General features: G+C 37.7%; 1 non-coding gene across 1 annotated transcript; it reads left to right on the top strand.

The window, feature by feature from the left end:
- Positions 1-245: 245 nt before the first annotated feature.
- LOC112134557 (U6 spliceosomal RNA) lies at positions 246-348 on the top strand. Its single transcript, XR_002915958.1, has one exon. It is a non-coding gene; the product is annotated as a U6 spliceosomal RNA (small nuclear RNA).
- The last annotated feature ends 19,553 nt before the right edge of the window (positions 349-19,901 follow it).

Here is a 19,901-nt window from a genome sequence, read left to right as displayed (position 1 = left end):
ATGTACAATTTCAGAAATTTTTATATGAATAACATTTTATCTGTCCAAAATTATGCTTTTATTTTGACAATTCTTCAGAAATATTTCAGAATTCAGAAACAGAGGTATATCAAAGCAATCTAAAATAGTTCTAGCATCTCTCTTTGCATGTAGTAAATATAGAAATCGTTGTGATTTCTGTATTTTCCAGGGGGGTCCCTGGGCAACCTAAAAGATAACTGTAATTTTAGAAAACATCTTAGCTTTTGCTTCAGCAACAAGTGTACTAAAATTAAAACAATATAGAGAAGATTAGCATGATCCCTGCACAAGTATGACACACAAATTTGTGAAGAATTCTATTTTTTTTCAACAAATGGTTATCTATTTCAACTGGATATCCACATGAGGAAGAATAAATTGGACTCTTACATTATACCATATATAAACATTAACTTAAAGTGAATCAAAACTCCAAACAGCAAAATCTAAAACTATAAAACTCTTAGAGGAAAACATAGGAGGAAAGATTTATGACATCAGATTTGGCAGTGACTTCTTGGATATGACATCAAAAGCACAGACAACAAAAAAAGTAGATAGATTAGACTACATTCAAAATGGAAAGCTTTTGTGTAGTATGCTAAGTAAAATAAGACTCGTCACAAAAAGACAAATACTGTATGATTCCACTTATATAAGCTATCTAGAATAATAAAATGTATAAAACAGCAAGTAGAATGGTGGATGCCAGGGGCTGTTGGGAGAGGTGAATGGGAGCTATTGTTTAATAAGTATGGAGTTTCAGTTCTGGAAGATGAAAAAGTTCTGGAGATGGATGGTAGTGACAGGTGCACAAACATGTGAATGTACTTAATGCCACAGAACTGCACATTTAAAAATGGTTGAAGTGGCAAATTTTATGTTTTGTATATTTTACCACAATGAAAAAATAAAAAGACAATCTGTTCTTTTTTTTTTCTGTGTTTAGAATCTGATCTTGAAGAAACAGAATTATCAGAAAAGATCCGGTCATTTGATTGATACAGTATCACAGTTGCCTGTGAGCACTGACTGATTATAGCTTAATTATACATAAAGTAATAACAATATTTTATAATAGATGAAAGTAACACAATTATAAGAAACTTTAGTTCTTGTGAAATGATGAACTTTTAAAAAATTGATAAGAAAATAAAATCAGCACAAATTTCAGGAAATTATTCTGGTGATATACAGAATTCCTGCTAACTCTGTAGATTACGCAGAAGGTAAAAAATAATCTTATTCCCTTTGTTAAAAGCAGATTAAATATTTCAAGATCAATTTATGTTTTAACAGGGAGAAAATAAAATTCCAGCATTGCATTAATTTAGTCTTTTGCAGTAAAGGATATTAAAATATCTTTATAAATAAACCCATTAAAATTAAGCAAACTTCCTCCAAATTTTAACATATTTCATCTTTTTTCCTAGACTAAGATATTATAAAGTATGGTAAATGAAATCCATTTTTCTCAAACCTTATACAACTTGCTATATACACTCAAGTTTTATCCCTCACTATAATATTCTGGAACAAATTGACATACCATTCTGTTTTTACTTGAAAACCATACCTGGCTGCCCTCTGGTTGTCAAGGGTTGCTTTCTTTCTCTATTTGTATGATTTTATTTTTCCTTAATTTATTGAATTTTTCATTTTCTTTTTTTTTACTTTACGTTCCAGGATACATGTGCAGAACGTGCAGGTTTGTTACATAGGTATACTAGGTATACGTGTGCCAAAATGATTTGCTGCACCTATCAACCTGTTACCTAGGTTTTAAGCCCCACGTGCATTAGTTCTTTGTCATTAGCTATTTGTCCTGATGCTCTCTGTCCCCTTTCCCCCCACCGACAGGCCCTGCCCAGCAGTATGTGTTGTTCCCTCCTGGTGTCCACGTGTTCTCATTGTTCAAATCCCACTTATGAGTGAGAACATGTGGTGTTTGGTTTTCTGTTCCTGTGTTCCTGTGTTAGTTTGCTGAGGATGATGGCTTCCAGGTTTATCCATGTCCCTGCAAAGGACATGATCTCATTCCTTTTTATGGCTGCATAGCATTCCATGGTGTATATGTACCACATTTTCTTTATCCAGTCTATCATTGATGGGCATTTGGTTCAATGTCTTTGCTATTGTGAATAGTGCTGCAATAATCATACGTGTGCTAACCTTCTGTCCGTGGAACCTTCTGGGAAGTGAGGAGCACCTCTGCCAGGCCGTAGCACCATCTGAGAAGTGAAGAGCACCTCTGCCCCACCCCAGTGCAGCTCTCCAGGTGTGAAGTGGCAGCCTCGTGTGTGATCTTTCTGCCCTCCTCAAGTTTGCATTTTCAACATTAAAGTTTACTTCTAAATTAAAAGATTTAAATTGGGGAAGATAAAAAAAGTGTAGATGTATCTTTATAATAGAATGATTTATATTCCTTTGGGTATATACACAGTAATGGAATTGCTGGGTCAAATGGTATTTCTGGTTCTAGATCCTTGAGGGATCACCACACTGTCTTCCACAATGGTTGATTAATTTATATTACATTAATTTACATTCCCACCAACAATGTAAAAAGTTGTTCCTATTTCTCCACAGCCTCGCCAGCTCTGTTTCTTGACTATTTAATAGTTGCCATTCTGACTGGCATGAGATGGTATTTTATTGTGGTTTTGATTTGCATTTCTCTAGTGATCAGTAATGTTGACCTTTTTTAAATACGTTTGTTGGCTGGATAAATGCCTTCTTTTGAAAAATGTCTGTTCGTACCCTTTGCCCACTTTTTGATGAGGTTGTTTTTCTCTTGTAAATATGTTTAAATTCCTTGTAAATTCTGGATATTAGACCTTAGTCCTTTGTGGGATGGGTAGATTGCAAACTTTTTTCCCATTCTGTATGTTGCCTGTACTCTCTGATGATAGTTTCTTTTGCTGTGCAGAAACTCTTTAGTTTAATTACATCCCATGTGTCAATTTTAGCTTTTGTTGCAATTACTTTTGATGATTTCATCATAAAATCTTTGCCCATGCCTATGTCCTGAATGGTATTGCCTAGGTTTTCTTCTAGGGTTTTTATGGTTTTAGGTCTAACGTTTAAGTCTTTAATCCATCTTGTGTTAATTTTTGTATAAGATGTAAGGAAGGGGTTCAGTGTCAGTTTCCTGCATGTGGATACCCAGTTTTCCCAACACCATTTATTAAACAGGGAATCCTTTCCCCATTGCTTGTTTTTGTCAGGTTTGTCAAAGATCAGATGGTTGTAGATGTGTGGTGTTATTTCTGAGGTCTCTATTCCATTCCATTGATCTATATGTCTGTTTTGGTACCAGTACCATGCTGTTTTGGTTACTGTAGCCTTGTACAGTTTGAAGTAAGGTAGCTTATGCTGCCAGCTTTGTTCATTTTGCTTAGGATTGTCTTGGCTATGCAGGCTCTTTTTTGGTTCCATATGAAATTTAAAGTAGTTTTTCTAATTCTGTGAAGAATGTCAATGGTAGCTTGACGGGAATAGCATTGAATCTATAAATTTTATTGGGCAGTATGACCATGTTCATAATATTGATTCTTCCTATCTGTGAGGATGGGGTGTTTTTCCATTTGTTTGTGTCCTCTCTTATTTCCTTGAGCAGTGGTTTGTAGTTCTCCTTGAAGAGGTCCTTCACATCCCTTGTTAGCTGTATTCCTAGTTATTTTATTCTCTTTGTAGCAATTGTGAATGGGAGTTTGCTCATGATTTGGCTGTTTGTCTATTATTGGTGTATAGGAATATTTGTGATTTTTGCACATTGATTTTTTTATCCTGAGACTTTGTTGAAGTTGCTTATCAGCTTAAGGAGATTTTGGGCTGAGACGATGGGGTTTTCTAAATATACAACCATGTCATCTGCAAACAGAGACAATTTGACTTCCTCTCTTCTTAGTTGAATAACCTTTATTTCTTTCTCTTACCTAATTGCCCTGGCCAGAACTTCTAATACTATGTTGAATAGGAGTGGTAAGAGAGGGCATCCTTGTCTTGTGCCTATTTCCAAAGGGAATGCTTTCACTTTTGCCCATTCAATATGATATTGGCTGCGGGTTTGTCATAAATAGCTCTTATTATTTTGAGACATGTTTCATCAATACCTAGTTTATTGAGAGTTTTTAACATGAAAAGTTGTTGAATTTTATCAAAGGCTTTTTCTGCATCTATTGAGATAATGATGTGGGTTGTCATTGGTTTTGTTTATGTAATGGATTACGTTTATTGATTTCTATATGTTGAACCAGCCTTGAATCCCAGGGATGAAGCCAACTTGATTGTGGTGGATAAGCTTTTTAATATGCTGCTGGATTTGGTTTGCTGGTATTTTATTGAGGATTTTTACATCTATGTTCATCGGGGATATTGGCCTGCAGTTTTCCTTTTTTGTAGTGTCTCTGCCAGGTTTTGGTATCAGGATGATGCTGGCCTGGTAAAATGAGTTAGGGAGGAGTTCCTCATCTTCAGTTGTTTGGAATAGTTTCTGAAGGAATGGTACCAATTCCTCTTTGTACCTCTGGTAGAATCTGGCTGTGAATCTGTCTGGTCCTGGGCTTTTTTTGTTGGTAGGCTATTTATCACTGCCTAAATTTCAGAACTTGTTATTGGTCTATTCAGGGATTCGACTTCTTTCTGGTTTATTCTTAGGAGGGTGTATGTGTCCAGGAATGTATCCATTTCATGTAGATTTTCTAGTATATTTGCACAGAAGTGTTTATAGTATTCTCTGATAGTAGTTTGTATTTCCAAGGGGCCAGTGGTGATGTCCTCTTTAGCATTTTTTATTGTATCTATTTGATTCTTTTCTCTTTTTTTCTTTATTAGTCTAGCTAGTGATCTATTTTATTATTTGATTCAAAAAACTGGTTCCTGGATTCATTGATTTTTTATAGGGATTTTGTGTGTGTGTGTCTCTATCTCCTTCAATTATGCTCTGGTCTTAGTTATTTCTTGTCTTCTGCTAGCTTTTGCATTTGTTTGCTCTTGTTTCTCTAGTTCTTTTAATTGTGATGTTAGGGTGTCAATTTGAGATCTTTCTAGCTTTCTGATGTGGGCATTTTAGTGCTATAAATTTCCCTCTTAACACTGCTTTAGCTGCGTCCCAGAGATTCTGGTACATTGTCTTTTGTTCTCATTGGTTTCAAAGAACTTCTTGATTTCTGCCTTAATTTCATTATTTACCTAAGAGTCATTCAGGGGCAGCTTGTTTAATTTCCATGCAGTTGTGTGATTTTGAGTGAGTTTTTTAATCCTGTGTTCCAAATTGATTGCACTGTGGCCTAAGAGACTATTTTGTATTATTTCAGTTCTTTTGTATTTGCTGAGGGGTGTTTTACTTCCAATTATGCAGTCGATTTTAGAGTAAGTGCCATGTGGCTCTGAGAAGAATGTATACTCTGTTGTTTTGGGGTGGAGAGTTCTGTAGATATTTATTAGGTCCACTTGATCCAGAGCTGAGTTCAAGTCCTGAATATCCTTTTTAATTTTCTGTCTTGTTAGTCTGTCTAATATTGACAGTGGAGTGTTAAAGTCTCCCACGATTATTATATGGGAGTCTAAGTCTCTTTGTAGATCTCTAAGAACTTATTTTATGAATCAGGGTGCTCTTGTATTAGGTGAATATATATGTAGGATAGTTAGCTCTTCCTAAATAATTGAACCCTTTACCACTATGTAATGCTCTTCTTTGTCTTTTTTGATCTTTGTTGGTTTAAAGTCTGTTTTGTCAGAGACTAGGACTGCAACCCTGCTTTTTTCCGTTTTCCATTTGCTTGGTAAATTTTCCTTCATCCCTTTATTTTGAGCCTATGTGTGTCTTTGCACATGAGATGAGTCTCTTCAATACAGCACACCAATGGGTCTTGACTCTTTATCCAATTTGCCAGTCTATGTCTTTTAATAGCCCATTTACATTTAAGGTTAATACTGTTATGTGTGAATTTGATCCTGTCATGATGATGCTAGCTGGGTATTTTGCACACTAGGTAATGCCATTTCTTCATAGTGTCATTGGTCTTTATATTTTGAGCATTTTGCAGTGGCTGGTACCAATTTTTCCTTTCCATATTTAGTGCTTCCTTCAGGAGCTCTTACAAGGCAGGCCTGGTGGTGACAAATTCCCTCAGCATTTGCTTGTCTGAAAAGGATTTTATTTCTCCTTCACTTACGAAGTTTACTTTGGCTGGATATGAAATTCTGGTTTGAAAATTCTTTAAGAATGTTGAATATTGACCTCCACTCTCTTCTGGGTTGTAGGGTTTCTGCTGAGAGATCTGCTTCTAGCCTGATGGACTTCCCTTTGTGGGTGACCTGGCCTTTCTCTCTGGCTGCCCTTAACATTTTTTCCTCCATTTCAGCCTTGGAGAATCTGAAGATTATGTGTATTGGGGTTGATCTTCTCATGGAGTATCTTAGTGGGGTTCTCTGTATTTCCTGAATTTGAATGTTGGCCTGTGTTCCTAGGCTGGGGAAGTTCTCCTGGATAATATTCTGAAGTGTGTTTTCCAACTTGGTTCCATTTCTCTGTCTCTTTCAGGTACTCCAATCAGTCGTAGGTTCAGTTTTTTTATGTAGTTCCATATTTCTCGGAGGTTTTGTTCATTCCTTTTCATTCTTTTTTCTCTAATCTTGTCTGCCTGCCTTATTTCAGCAAGGTAGTCTTCTATCTCTGATATTCTTTCTTCCACTCAATCAATTTGGTTATTGATACTCGTGTATGCTTTACAAAGTTCTTGTGCTGCATTTATGTTCCTCTCCAAACTGGTTATTCTAGTTAGCAGCTCCTCTAACCTTTTATCAAGGTTCTTAGCTTCTCTGCATTGGGTTAGAATGTGCTCCTTTACTTCCGTGAAGTTTGTTATTAACTACCTTCTGAAGCCTACTTCTGTCAATTTGTCCATCTCATCTTCCATCCAGTTCTGTGCCCTTGCTGGAGAGGTGTTGTGATCATTTGGAGGAGAAGAGGCACTCTGACCTTTTGGTTTTTCAGTGTTTTTTCGTTGATTCTTTCTCATCTTCATGAGTCTGTCTAGTTTCAATCTTTGAGGCTGCTGACCCTTGGTTGAGGTTTTTGTTGGGACTTTTCTTGTTGATGCTGTTGTTGCTTTCTCTTTGTTTTTCTTTCAATAGTCAGGTCCCTCTTCTGTAGGACTGCTGTGGTGTGATAGGGGTTTACTTCAGTCCCTATTCATTTAGTTCACTCCTGCGCCTACAGATGTCACTCGAGGAGGCTGGAGAACAGCAAAGATGGATGCCTGCTCCTTCCTCTGGGATCTCTGACCTCAAGGGGCACCAATCTGATGCCAGTAAGATGCTCCCGTATGGGATATCTGACAACTCCTTTTGGGGGGTCTCACCCAGTTGGGTGGCATGGGAAACAGGACCCATTTAATGGGAGGACATTTAAAGGACAGCATTTTGACTGTCCTTTGGTGGAGGGGGTGTGCTGCACTGGGGGAAAACCCACTTGTCTGGGCTGCCTGGATTCCTCAGAGCTGGCAGGAGGAAAGATTAAGTCTGCTGGTCCATGGAGACAATGGCCACCCCTCCCCCTAGGGGTTCAGGCCCAGGGAGATCAGAGTTCTGTCCCTGAGGCCCTGGATGGAGTTGGAGTTCCTGCAGGGAGGCCCTGCAGCTGCAGTGTTGGCTGCCACCCCTCCCTCAAGGAGCTCAGGCAGCTTAGACAGCAGGTAGCTACAGCAGTGGTGATGGCTACCCCTCTCCCTGTGAGGCTTAGGCCGATTCTAACTGAGTGGCTCTTGAGAATCTGCATGGCTCCATGGTTGGAACCCAAGGCACTGGTGGCATGGGCTCACAAGTGAGATCTTCCGATCCATGCATTGCATAGTTCCATGGAAAAAGCATGGTTTCCCAGGCTGGGTAGCATGCTCACTCACCACCTCCCTTAGCTGGGGGCAGGGGCTCCCTGCCCTGTGTGGCTCTCAAGTGAGCTGCAGCACGACACTACTACTCTTCCTTCCTCTCTGTGAGTCACACCCACCAGCCATCTATTCAGTCCTAATGACAGAACCAGGATACCTTGGTTGCCAGTGCAGGATTTGCACACAGTTTTGGATCTTTTCAATGGGAGCCTCTGATCGCTGCTGCTTCTAGTTGGCCACCTTGTCCCTGTCCCCCAAAATTTTTTATATGACCCATGATATGGTCTACTATTTGGACAATGTTCCGTGTTCATTGACTCATCTTCCTATACCTCTCTTTATCTCAGATATTATTTTTTGAGGTCTACATTATATATTATAGCCACTATAAATTTCTTCTGACTATTGTTTACATAGTATATTTTAAAAACTATTTTAAACTGTCTGTGGTGGAGAGAGTGATGAACTGCAAAGGACCATGAGGAAATTTGGGAGATGATGATATTCAGTATCTTGATTGGCAGTTCTGTTACAAGAGTTGTGTATCTGTTTAAAGTTGTATATACAAATTGAGCACAGTTTTTTTGGTACAAAGATTATACCTCTAAATGGTTGATTACATGTGAAAAAATGGTTGATTAAAGATGGAAAATAATAACAAAATCTAGAAAATCCTCAAATATTTGGATATTAATACTCTTCTAAATAAACCATTGCAATCATTGTAGCATTAAAGAAAAATCATAAAATAGAAACAGAAAATAGAAAAGATCATGAAATCTGAAATATTTTGAACTGAAAAGTAATGAAAATTCTTTATATCAAAATATGCAGCATGGAACTATAGCAATGGTTAGAGAAGAATCTATAGTTTTAAATGTTCATATTATACACAAAACATTTAACAACATGGATCTAACTTTCTACCTTAGAAACCTAAAAGCAAAACTTAAACATATAGGAAATCAAAAGAAAAAAACTATAAAGATGAACAGAAATCAGTAAAATTGAAAATGACAAATAGAGAAAATTAACAAAGCAAAAAGTTTGTTTCTATAAAGTATTAATACAGTTAATAAATCTCTAGATAGGAGACATGTTATTTGTTTTCATCTGGGACATGAACAAACATACCAAAGAAAATTGGATATCTCAATGTTCTTCATTATGTTATTTTTGTACCTAGAGTACTGCCAAGATCACTATGGATATTTATGTTTGTTAACAGCTGTAGGTAAAATTTGAAGGATGCATAGAAGTTTACTGTATAAACAGTGAAAGTAAGGCAAGGACACTATCAGCATCTATGCAATGATATCAAATTAAGAACAAGCATGTTGTGGTCACAGCTTGTGAAAAAACATTTAAAACTTGGATGACTTTATTTATTTACTACAGAGAATGTAGCCTGTCCTTTCAATGTCATACTCTATCATTATTTAATACATATCTATGATATTTCTTTTAGAAAATTAAACTAGCATATTTACTTGTATTTTACCTTGCTCTTTACTATTTGATTAGATCCTAGAACTACAAAATTCATGTTATCTTGTAGATTTCTGTGTGACAGAAAAGATAACTAAATTTTAATATTATATATGATAGTCTATTAAAAATTACTTTCTTGTGAAATTTAGTTCAAAAGAACTTTTATATAAGAATTCAAATCCACATAATTAAGGTGAAAACTTGGACAAGTCAAATTGGATTCATAATTTAGGTTTAAATAATCATTTCTCCACTTTGGCACTATTGACATTTGGTCTAGATAATAAGAATTCAAAATATTAAGGTATTTCAAAAGATATCTCTCATTACATTTTTAGTTAAACAATTTTTATCTAAAAAAATCTGTGGAAACAAAAATGAATTACTGGCCTCAGGAAACAAAGGTAAGAAAACGTAAACATTTAAATCATGAAAAATTAAACTTTTACTAACAAAAACATTTTGCTAAAAATTTTCACATATTGATAAAATTAGAAGACAGTGTTCATTGCAAAATTAAATTACTCTTAAACTGAAGAATTCATCAGAGACTTGCAATGGCAGAATTGATCAAGCAGAAGAAATAGTGAGCTTGAAGATAGGCTACTTGAAAATACACAGAGGAGATAAAAGAAAAAAGAATTTAAAAGAATGCCATAAGATTTAGAAAATAGTCTCAAAAGGGCAAAGCTAAGAGTTATTGGCCTTAATAAAGATGCCAAGAACAGCTCAGTCAGGGAGACCCTAACCCAGTGGCGCTAGAGGAATTAAAGACACACACACAAATATAGCAGGTGGAGTGGGAAATCAGGGGACTCACAGCCTTCAGAGCTGAGAACCCCGAACAGAGATTTACCCACATATTTATTGACAGCAAGCCAGTGATAAACATTGTTTCTATAGGTTATAGATTAAATAAAAGTATTCCTTACGGGAAACAAATGGATGGGCTCTGGCTAGCTATCTGCAGCAGGAACATGTCCTTAAGGCACAGATTGCTCATGCTATTGTTTGTGGTTCAGGAATGCCTTTAAGCAGTTTTCTGCTCTGGGTGGGCCAGGTGTTCCTTGCCCTCATTCTGGTAAACCCACAACCTTCAGCATGGGTGTCATGGCCATCACAAACATGTCACAGCACTGCAGAAATTTTATGGCCAGTTTTGGGGCCAGTTTATGGCCAGATTTGGGGACCTGTCCCCAGCATGTTCCCTTTCTTGTTTTTGCAGGGCAGTAAAAACAAAGGCAGCTTTATCACAGTGAGCTACTACTCACAGGAGTTGGGATCTGCATCTGCAGACTACACAAAGACAACACAGATTAATAACACAATCATCACTGAAATCACAGAGCCTCCAAATGTTTTTATCTGTTTTAATGGGTTACTAGCTGCTAATCTGTCTGCATCTCCTTCAAACACTCCAGTTCCTGGCATTAAGGTCAGGTGTGCCTGGGATGCTTTTAATATTTGTTCTTTAAATTTGGAATATCCAAAGACAAGTTTGCAGAGTGTCCTTCTGATGCTTTTTTATTTTTTCCCAAATTTTGATCTTATTGAGAGTCATTAATAGTTTCCACAAATCCTTATGTTTAGCTCATACAGTGGGCCATATCATCTGAGGTTGAGGTGCCACTATACTATCATGTTTCCAGATAATAGGAACTCTTACCATATTTCTTACTATTTCTACCATCTGACCATTTTGTTCAGACCAGCTGAACATAGTGTCGCCATGGTATGCAGACTGAGAGGTGGAATTTAAGCTAAACATCGCCTTAGGGGATCAATCAATAATGATTCCATAGGAATCATTGTGCAGCACCTCTGCCTATTCTGCAATGCAATCTTCTGAAACAAATACATTCATTATTTCTGGCCAGTTCCAATTCTGTTTACAAATAGGCTTTTGAGGGCAGTATGCCTCAATTATAGGAGCAGATTTATTATGGTAAATACTGAGATCAGAAAGCATGTGTAACTGTGTCATAGAGTGATTACATCCAGGCATTATTGCAAGCAAAGATTGATAAATATGCCCAATAAGTATAATTATTCTCTGTGTCAGCCCTTGTTGAAGGAATACTCATAGCAATGGTGATCACCACTATCATAGCTATCATTAAATTACTTATTGTGACTGGTTGTCCCACTTTCCTCAGGTTCTCTTCTGCCATCTGTGACAGCTTCTTGATCTATCCCCAGGTAGGTGGCTGTGTTTGACAGGCATTGCTCATGACCACTGCAGTCCTTCTCAGCATCAGTCTCAACATGGCTGCAACCAGGGGGTCCTTGGGATCCTCCTGGAATCTCTTTTTCGGCATCTGGCTCATGATAAGGTTTCAGGTGTCTTGATGGTATCCAAATTGGCTGCCAGTTTTGGCCTGGTGAAACACAAGCATAACCTCAACCCCAAGTTATTATTTTACCTATTTCCCAACTTTTTGTTATTGGATCTCTCCACCAAACCAGTTGTTCTGCTTCTGTCTTTGCAGCTGGTTTCTGTAGATGCTGTTCAGCTGCTGATAGCATCTGGCCTTTAGGCAGTCTCAAAAAATTTAAGGTCAATAATGCTAGATTCAATTGCATATGGGGTGTTCCATAGTCCCTGTTTCCCCCTTTCTGCTTTTGCAATTGCTGTTTTAAGGAGAGATTCATTTGTTCTACAATGGCTTGTCCTTGAGAATTATATGGGATACCAGTAATGTGTTTAATATTCCGTAAAGAGAAAAATGTAGCTAGAGCTTGGCTAGTATAGCCTGGGGCATTATCTCTTTTAATAGAAGCTGAAATGCCCATCACCACAAAACACTGCAAAAGGTGACATTTAACACAGGCAGAAGACTCTCCTGATTGGCATGTAGCCCAGACAAAGTGAGAAAAGGTGTCCACACATGCATGTACATAAGCTAGTCTCCAAACAATGGAACATGTGTGACATCCATTTGCCAAAGAGAATTAGGTACCAGTCCTCGAGGATTAACTCCTCCTGTAAAAGATGAGGAATGTACCATTTGGCAAGTTGGGCATCACTGGATAATAGCTTTAGCTTTTTTCCAGGTAATGCTGTATCTGCATTTTAGACCAGAGGCATTAACATAGGTTAAATTGTGAAAGTGTCTAGCATTATATATTGCAGTAGCAACTAAGTAATCAGCCATTTGATTCCCTGCAGTCAAAGGTCCTGGAAGAGGTGTGTGAGCCCTAATGTGAGTGATGTAAAAAGGGTGCATTCTACTCCTGACTGCTGCTTGCAATTGGGTAAATAAAGTCATCAGTTGTTCATCTGTATGAAATCGTAACTAAGCATTTTCAACTAATTGTGTGGAATGAACCATGTATGAAGAATCAGAAATCACATTAATAGGCATATTAAAAACAGTGAATACCTTAATTACAGCTACAAGCTCTCTTTTTTGAGCTGAAGTATAGGGTGTCTGAAGAACTTTACCTTTCAAGCCAGAATAAGAAGCTTTACCATTGCTAGACCCATCTGTAAAAACATTCTCAGTGCCTTCAACTGGTTTAAATTTAGTTATTTTAGGGAGAATCCAATTGTCAATTTCAAAAACTGAAACAGTTTCATTTTAGGAAAATGATTATCAAGAATACTCACAAAGTCAGCTAAATGGGTTTGCCAAGTAAGACTATTTATAAAATCTTGCTGTATTTGTGCCTTCATGAGAGGGACAATAATTTTTCCAGGATCATATCCATGTAATTTAACAATCCAAATTCTCCCATTTCCTATCATACTAGTGATTTGATCCAAATAAGGAGTTAGAGTCTATGAATTAGTATGTGGAAGAAAAAGCCACTCTACAAGATCTTGCTCTTGAACAATAACACCAGTAGGTGAATGCTGAGTTGAAAAAATTAGCAAATCTACAGTCTTCTCTGGATCTATTCTGTTTATTTGAGCTTTATGGACTTGCTTTTCAGTCAGCCGTAACTCTGCCTCAGCTTCTTTTGTTAATTTCCAAGGGCTAGTGAGACTAGGATCTCCTCTAAGGAGAGAAAATAGATTACTCATGGCATAGGTAGGAATGCCTAGAGCAGGTCATATCCAATTAATGTCCCCTAGTAATTTTTGAAAGTCATTTAATGTTTTCAATTGATCCCTACATATGATTACTTTCTGTGGCACAATGGTAGTGTCATTTACTAAGGTCCCCAAGTAGGAGTAAGGAGTAGTAGTCTGAATTTTGTCAGGAGCTATAATTAAACCAGTGTGAGAAATCAAATTTTGCAAGTGATCATAACATTGGAGTAATATTTCTTGAGTGGGGGCAGCACAAAATATATCATCCATATAATGAATTATGTAACACTGTGAAAATTTTTTACAAGTAGATTCAATTGCTTGCCCTACATACATCTGACAAATTGTTGGGCTGTTTAAGTTTAAACATGCCTTGTGGCAACACTTTCCAATGAAAACGCTTAGCAGGTTGCAGGTTGTTTACCGCAGGAATTGTAAATGCAAACCATTCACAGTCTTGCTCAGCTAAGGGGATAGTAAAGAAACAGTCTTTTAAATTTATGACTATTAAAGCCCAATTTTTTGGAATCATAGCAGGAGAAGGTAGTGCTGGCTGCAATGTCCCCATAGGTTGTATAACTGAATTAATGGTTCTTAAGTCAGTTAACATTCTCCATTTACCTGATTTTTTCTTAATTATGAAAACTGGAGAATTCCAAGAGGAAAATGTTGGAGCAATGTGTTCTTTTTCTAATTGTTCAGTAACTAAGTCCTCTAAAGCCTCCAGTTTCTCTTTACTCAGTGGCCATTGTTCTATCCAAATTGGCTTATCTGTCAACCATTTTAAAGGTATAGGTTCTGGAGGCTTAACAATGGCCACCATCAAAAATGATATCCTAAATCTTGGTGGGAACTTTGTCTTTCCACTTGAAACAGTTCCTTCAAAACTTGCAAATTTTTTCCTAGTCCTATACCACGGACATACCCCATTTCATGCACCTATGTTGACTTTCAGGGCTATATAACTGTTCTGGCTTGTGCTCCCCATTGTTGTAATAAATCTCTCCCCCATAAATTTATAGGTACAGAAGTTACAATTGGTTGAATAGTCCCAAGTTGTCCATTGGGTCCTTCACGATGCAAAATATAACTACTTTGATATACTTTGGGGGCTTTACCAACTCCAACTATGTTAAATTGAGCGGGTTGAATTGGCCACATGGATGGCCAGTGCTGTAGAGAAATGATTGAAATGTCTGCTCCTGTATCTACCAAACTTTTAAATTTCTTTCCCTGAATAGTTATTTCACAGGTAGGACGTTTATCAGTGATCTGATTCACCCAATAAGCTGCTTTGCCTTATTTATGGTTTCAAATCCTCCTGTTCATTTAATTTCCCTTTTCCCCATTTCCACATACAGCACAATCAGGAGTTGTGCTATGCGCTCTCCTGGCTCTGCCTTCCAGGGAACAGGAGTAGATATAACAATTTGAATTTCCCCATTGTAATCTGAATCAATGACTCCTGTATGTACTTGCACTCCTTTTAAATTTAAACTAGATCTACCTAGGAGTAATCCTATCATCCCCCCAGCAAGTGTCCACAGACCCCTGTTGGAACTTTTTGTGGGGGTTATCCAGGCAGAAGGCTCACAGCTTTTGTGCAGCATAAATCTTCTCTGGCACTACCGGCTGTGGCAGGGGACGGACATTGTACGGGGTGAGGGAATGGCCTGAGCTGGAAATGCCCCAGTTTGGAATGGGGCCTGGGACAGCCCCCTCATGGTGTTTGCTGAAATTGGGTTCGCATCTTTATCAAATTTAGAATGACACTGATTGGCCCAATGTTTTCCTTTTTTATATTTTGGACATATTTCAGGCTCAGCAGTTTTTTTTTCCCCCCATCTGGTGGCCTGACTTGCTGATTTTTTATTCTTTTTTAGTATGACCATGCTTCCCACAGTCAAAGCAAGCTCCAGGAGATGGAGTATTTCCTTTACCCACTCTCAGTCCTGCCATTGCCTGGACTAGCAGAGTAGCCTTATGAAGATTACCTCCGATACCGTCACAGGCCTTGATATAATCAACTAAATGTGCTTTCCCTCTAATAGGTCACAGAGCAGCCTGGCACTCGGGATTAGCATTATTGAAAGCTAATAACTGCAACAGTATATCCTGAGCAGCTGAATCTGCAATGACCTTTTTAAGAGACTCCTGTAACCGAGTTATAAAACCTGTGTATGGTTCTTTTGGTCCCTGTTTTACAGCACTAAAGGAAGGGTATTGTTCTCCACCTGAAGTGATTTTTTCCCAAGCTCTAACGCACACCCCTCTAAGCTGTTCTATGGCATCATCCTGCATAACCACTTATGCATCTAAACCAGCCCAGCTGCCGACCCCCAAAAGTTGGTCTGCAGTTATAATAATTTGAGGTTGGGCCTGGGCATTGCAAGCAGCCTGAATGGAAGCTTCATCTGCCCACCAAGTTTTAAATTATCAGAACTGAGCAGGAGTCAGACAAGCTTGTGTAAGAGCATCCCAGTCAGTAGGAATCATCTGACTGGAAACAGCAACATTCTTTAATAGTCCCATTACAAAAGGAGAACCTGGTCCATATTGATTAATAGCTTGTTTAAATTCTTTGAGTAATTTAAAAGGAAAAGGCTCAAATGTAGCTATAATATTTCCCTGTTGGTCTGGGGGGCGTATCCTAACCAGGACTGCCAAGCCTCTATATCACCCTCATGTCTAGCTTGCTGGATTCCTGCCTGAATAGAACTGAGAGTGGTCACTTGAGGCACTGCTCAGTCACTGGGGCAACTACTTTTTGCCCAGTGTCCTCTGGAAAATAAAGATCTGGAGGGTCAGGACACTCTTTTTCTTCAAAAATAATGAGGGGGTGCAGAAGAGTAGGTACAAACCTCTCCCTCCTTTGCCACTTTAGCTTTAGCTGGCAAACAAACCTGCTCTGTCACCTCTTCTGTTACCTCATTATACTTTCCTTCCTCCTCATCATTAGTATGAAAAGGTTCCAAGGTGCAATGAACCAGAGCCCACACTTGTTCCACTGTTACCCTGATGCTTCCAAGCTCCCCTTCTTACTCACCATGGGGATTGCTTAAGAGTACCCAGGTGTCCTCCAGCTTCGTTCCACATTTTCCAACCATCACTCTGGTGACCCTTCAACCTGGGTTCGAGCCTCTGTATAGGCACCACTTGCCAAGACCAGCTCAGTCAGGGAGACCCTAACTCAGTGGTGCTAGAGGAATTAAAGACACACACACAAATACAGCATGTGGAGTGGGAAATCAGGGGACTCAAAGCCTTCAGAGCTGAGCCCCAAACAGAGATTTACCCACAAATTTATTGACAACAAGCCAGTGATAAACATTGTTTCTATAGATTAGAGATTAACTAAAAGTATTCCTTACAGGAAACAAAGGGATGGGGTGAAACAAAGGGATGGGCTCTGGCTAGCTATCTGCAGCAGGAACATGTCCTTAAGGCACAGATTGCTCATGCTATTGTTTGTGGTTCAGGAATGCCTTTAAGTGGTTTTCTGCCCTGGGTGGGCCAGGTGTTCCTTGCCCTCCTTCTGGTAAACCCACAACCTTCAGCGTGGGCATCATGGCCATCACAAACATGTCACAGCACTGCAGAGATTTTGTTTATGGCCAGTTTTGGGGCCAGTTTATGGCCAGATTTGGGGGCCTATCCCCAGCATGAAAAGGTAGAGAGAGAGAGACTGGGGTAGAAATTGTATTCAAAGAGATAACACAGAGCTTTCCAAACCTATAGAAAGATATCAATATTTGAGTACAACAAGATTGTAGAACACCAAACAGGGTTAATTCAAATAAGACTACCTCAGGACATGTAACAATCAAACTTCCAAATATCAAGGATAAAGAAATGATCCTAGAAGCAGCAAGATAAAAACAAAGACAAAAACAAGTAACATATAATGGAATTGCTCCACTATGTCTGGCTGCAGACTTTTCAGTGGAAACCTTACAGGTCAGGAGAGAGTGGCATGTTATGTTTAAAGTGCTGAAGGAATAAACCTTTTATCCTAAAATAATATGTCTGGCAAAAATATCTTTCAAACATGAAGGAGAGGCTGGGTGCAGTGGCTCACACCTGTAATCCCAGCACATTGGGAGGCTAAGGCAGGTGGATCAGTTTAGACCAGGAGTTTGAGAACAGCCTGGCCAACATCATGAAACACTGTTTCTACTAAAAATACAAAAATTAGCTGAGTGTGGTGGCACACGCCTGTAATTCCAATTACTTGGGAGGATGAGGCATGAGAATCACTTGAACCCATGAGGCAGAGATGGCATTGAGCCAAGAGCATGCCATTGCACACAAAAAAGAAAACAACAACAATGAAAACAAAACCATGAAGGAGAAAGACTTTCCCAAGCAAAAGCTAAAACCTGAGGGATTTCACCAATACCAGAAAAGCTAAAGGAAGAAATGCTAAAGGACGTTCCTCCATCAGAAAGGAAAGGATGTAAATGAGCAAGAAGAAATCATCTGAAGGTACAAAATTCACTAGTAATAGTAAGTACACAAAAAATACAGAATATTGTAACACTGTAATTGTAGTGCGTCAACTATTCATATCATGAGTAGGAAGACTAAAAGATAAACCTATGAGAAATAATAACAACTCTTAAATAAATAGTACAATACGATGAAAATAGAAACAACAAAAAGTTACAAAGTGGGGGAGATGAAGTTAAAGTATAATTTTTATTAGTTTTCTCTTTACTCGTTTGTTTGTTTTTGCAATCATAGTTAAGTTGTCATCAGTTTAAAATCATGGGTTATAAGATGCTATTTGCAAGCCTCATGGTAACCTCAAATCAACAAACCTATAACAGACACACAAAAAATAAAAAGCAAGAAATCAAAACATACTACCAGAGAAAATCACTTTCACAAAAAGGAAGAGGGGAAGGATGGAAGAGATATCACAAAACAACCAGAAAACAAATTTTAAAATTGCAGGAGTAGTCCTTACTTATCAATAATAACACTGAATGAAAATGGACTAAACTCTCCAATCAAAAGACATAGAGAATGGATTAAAAACAAAACAAAACAAGATTCAACTATCTGCTGCCTACAAGAAACATACTTCACCTGTAAAGACACATAGACTGAAAACAAAGGGATAGAAAAAGATATTTCATGTCAATGGAAACTAAAAAAGAGCAGGAGTAGCTATACTCAGATAAAATAGATTTTAAGACAAAGACCATAAAAAGAGACAAAGAAGGTCATTATATAAAGGGGTCCATTCAGCAAGAGGATATAATTATAAATACATATGCACCAGACACTGGAGTGCCCACATATATAACATAAATTATTATGGGAGCTAAAGAGAGAGATGATTACCAGAGGCTAGGAAGCATAGTGAGGAGTGGGGTGGGGAGTGGGGATAGTTAATGGTACAAAAGTATGGTTAGATAGAATGATTAAAATCTAGTACTTGATAGCACAACAGGGTGACTACAGTCAACAATAATTTATTACATGTTTAAAAATAAATAAAATAGTATAGCTGGAATATTTGTATCACAAATCAATGAAAATGCTGGAGCTGATCAATACCCCATTTATTATTATGTGATTATTACACATTGTAGCCTGTATAAAAATATCTCATGTACCCCATAAATATTTATACCTATTATGTACCCATAAAAAATAAAATAATTTTTAAAGTAAATAAATAAGTAAATAAAATTACATTAGTCTAATTTGTCCAAAGAATTGCCTATTTAAGTATACCTTTTCCTTTTTAAATTACAGACAATCTTCAATAAAATATCAAAACTTTAAAAGATTAAAATTTTGCCAAAAGCTCTTAAGTGCAGGAACCAAACTATTAGTTGAACTCACAGTTAACTTTTCTTGAATCACACTTTTGACAAGAAAAAAAATACCAAAAAACCCACACAAACAATTTAATATTTTGTATTTTCTTTTTAGTTTAGTTTTGGGAGTTCTTGACCTTATATCTGCACTAGCCATTTCCAGAGTTTACACATAATGACAGAGCAGTGTTCATGAACAAATGAATATCCAAATTTTCAGAGAGATCGGAAAAAGAAAGGGAGAAGAAAGGGAAAGAAAGAAGCAAGAGGAAGCCAGCTTAGGACAGATACGAAATTATTACTGTAACAGGCCAATTACCTAAATTCTACAAAGAGAAGACAAGGGTTAAATGACAGAAAACCTATTTTTACAATATACAATCAAGAAAAAGCATTACAGCTGATTTAAACAATAACTAGAGGTTTCAACCATTCCATCAAAGCTTAATGATTAAAAACTTGGCACTTAACAGACCAGTGACACTACAAAGCAACCAAATAAGAAGTCTGCAAAATAACCAACTAACATCATGATACCAGGATCAAATACACACACATCAATACTAACCTTGAATGCAAATGGGCTAAATGCCCCAATTAAAAGAAACAGCATGGCAAGCTGGAAAAAGA

The sequence above is a fragment of the Pongo abelii genome, chromosome 6, assembly GCF_028885655.2.
Source record: "Pongo abelii isolate AG06213 chromosome 6, NHGRI_mPonAbe1-v2.0_pri, whole genome shotgun sequence".
Lineage (NCBI taxonomy): Eukaryota > Metazoa > Chordata > Mammalia > Primates > Hominidae > Pongo > Pongo abelii.
Note: the sequence above shows the minus strand (reverse complement) of the source record. Positions and strands in the feature narration are given on the sequence as shown.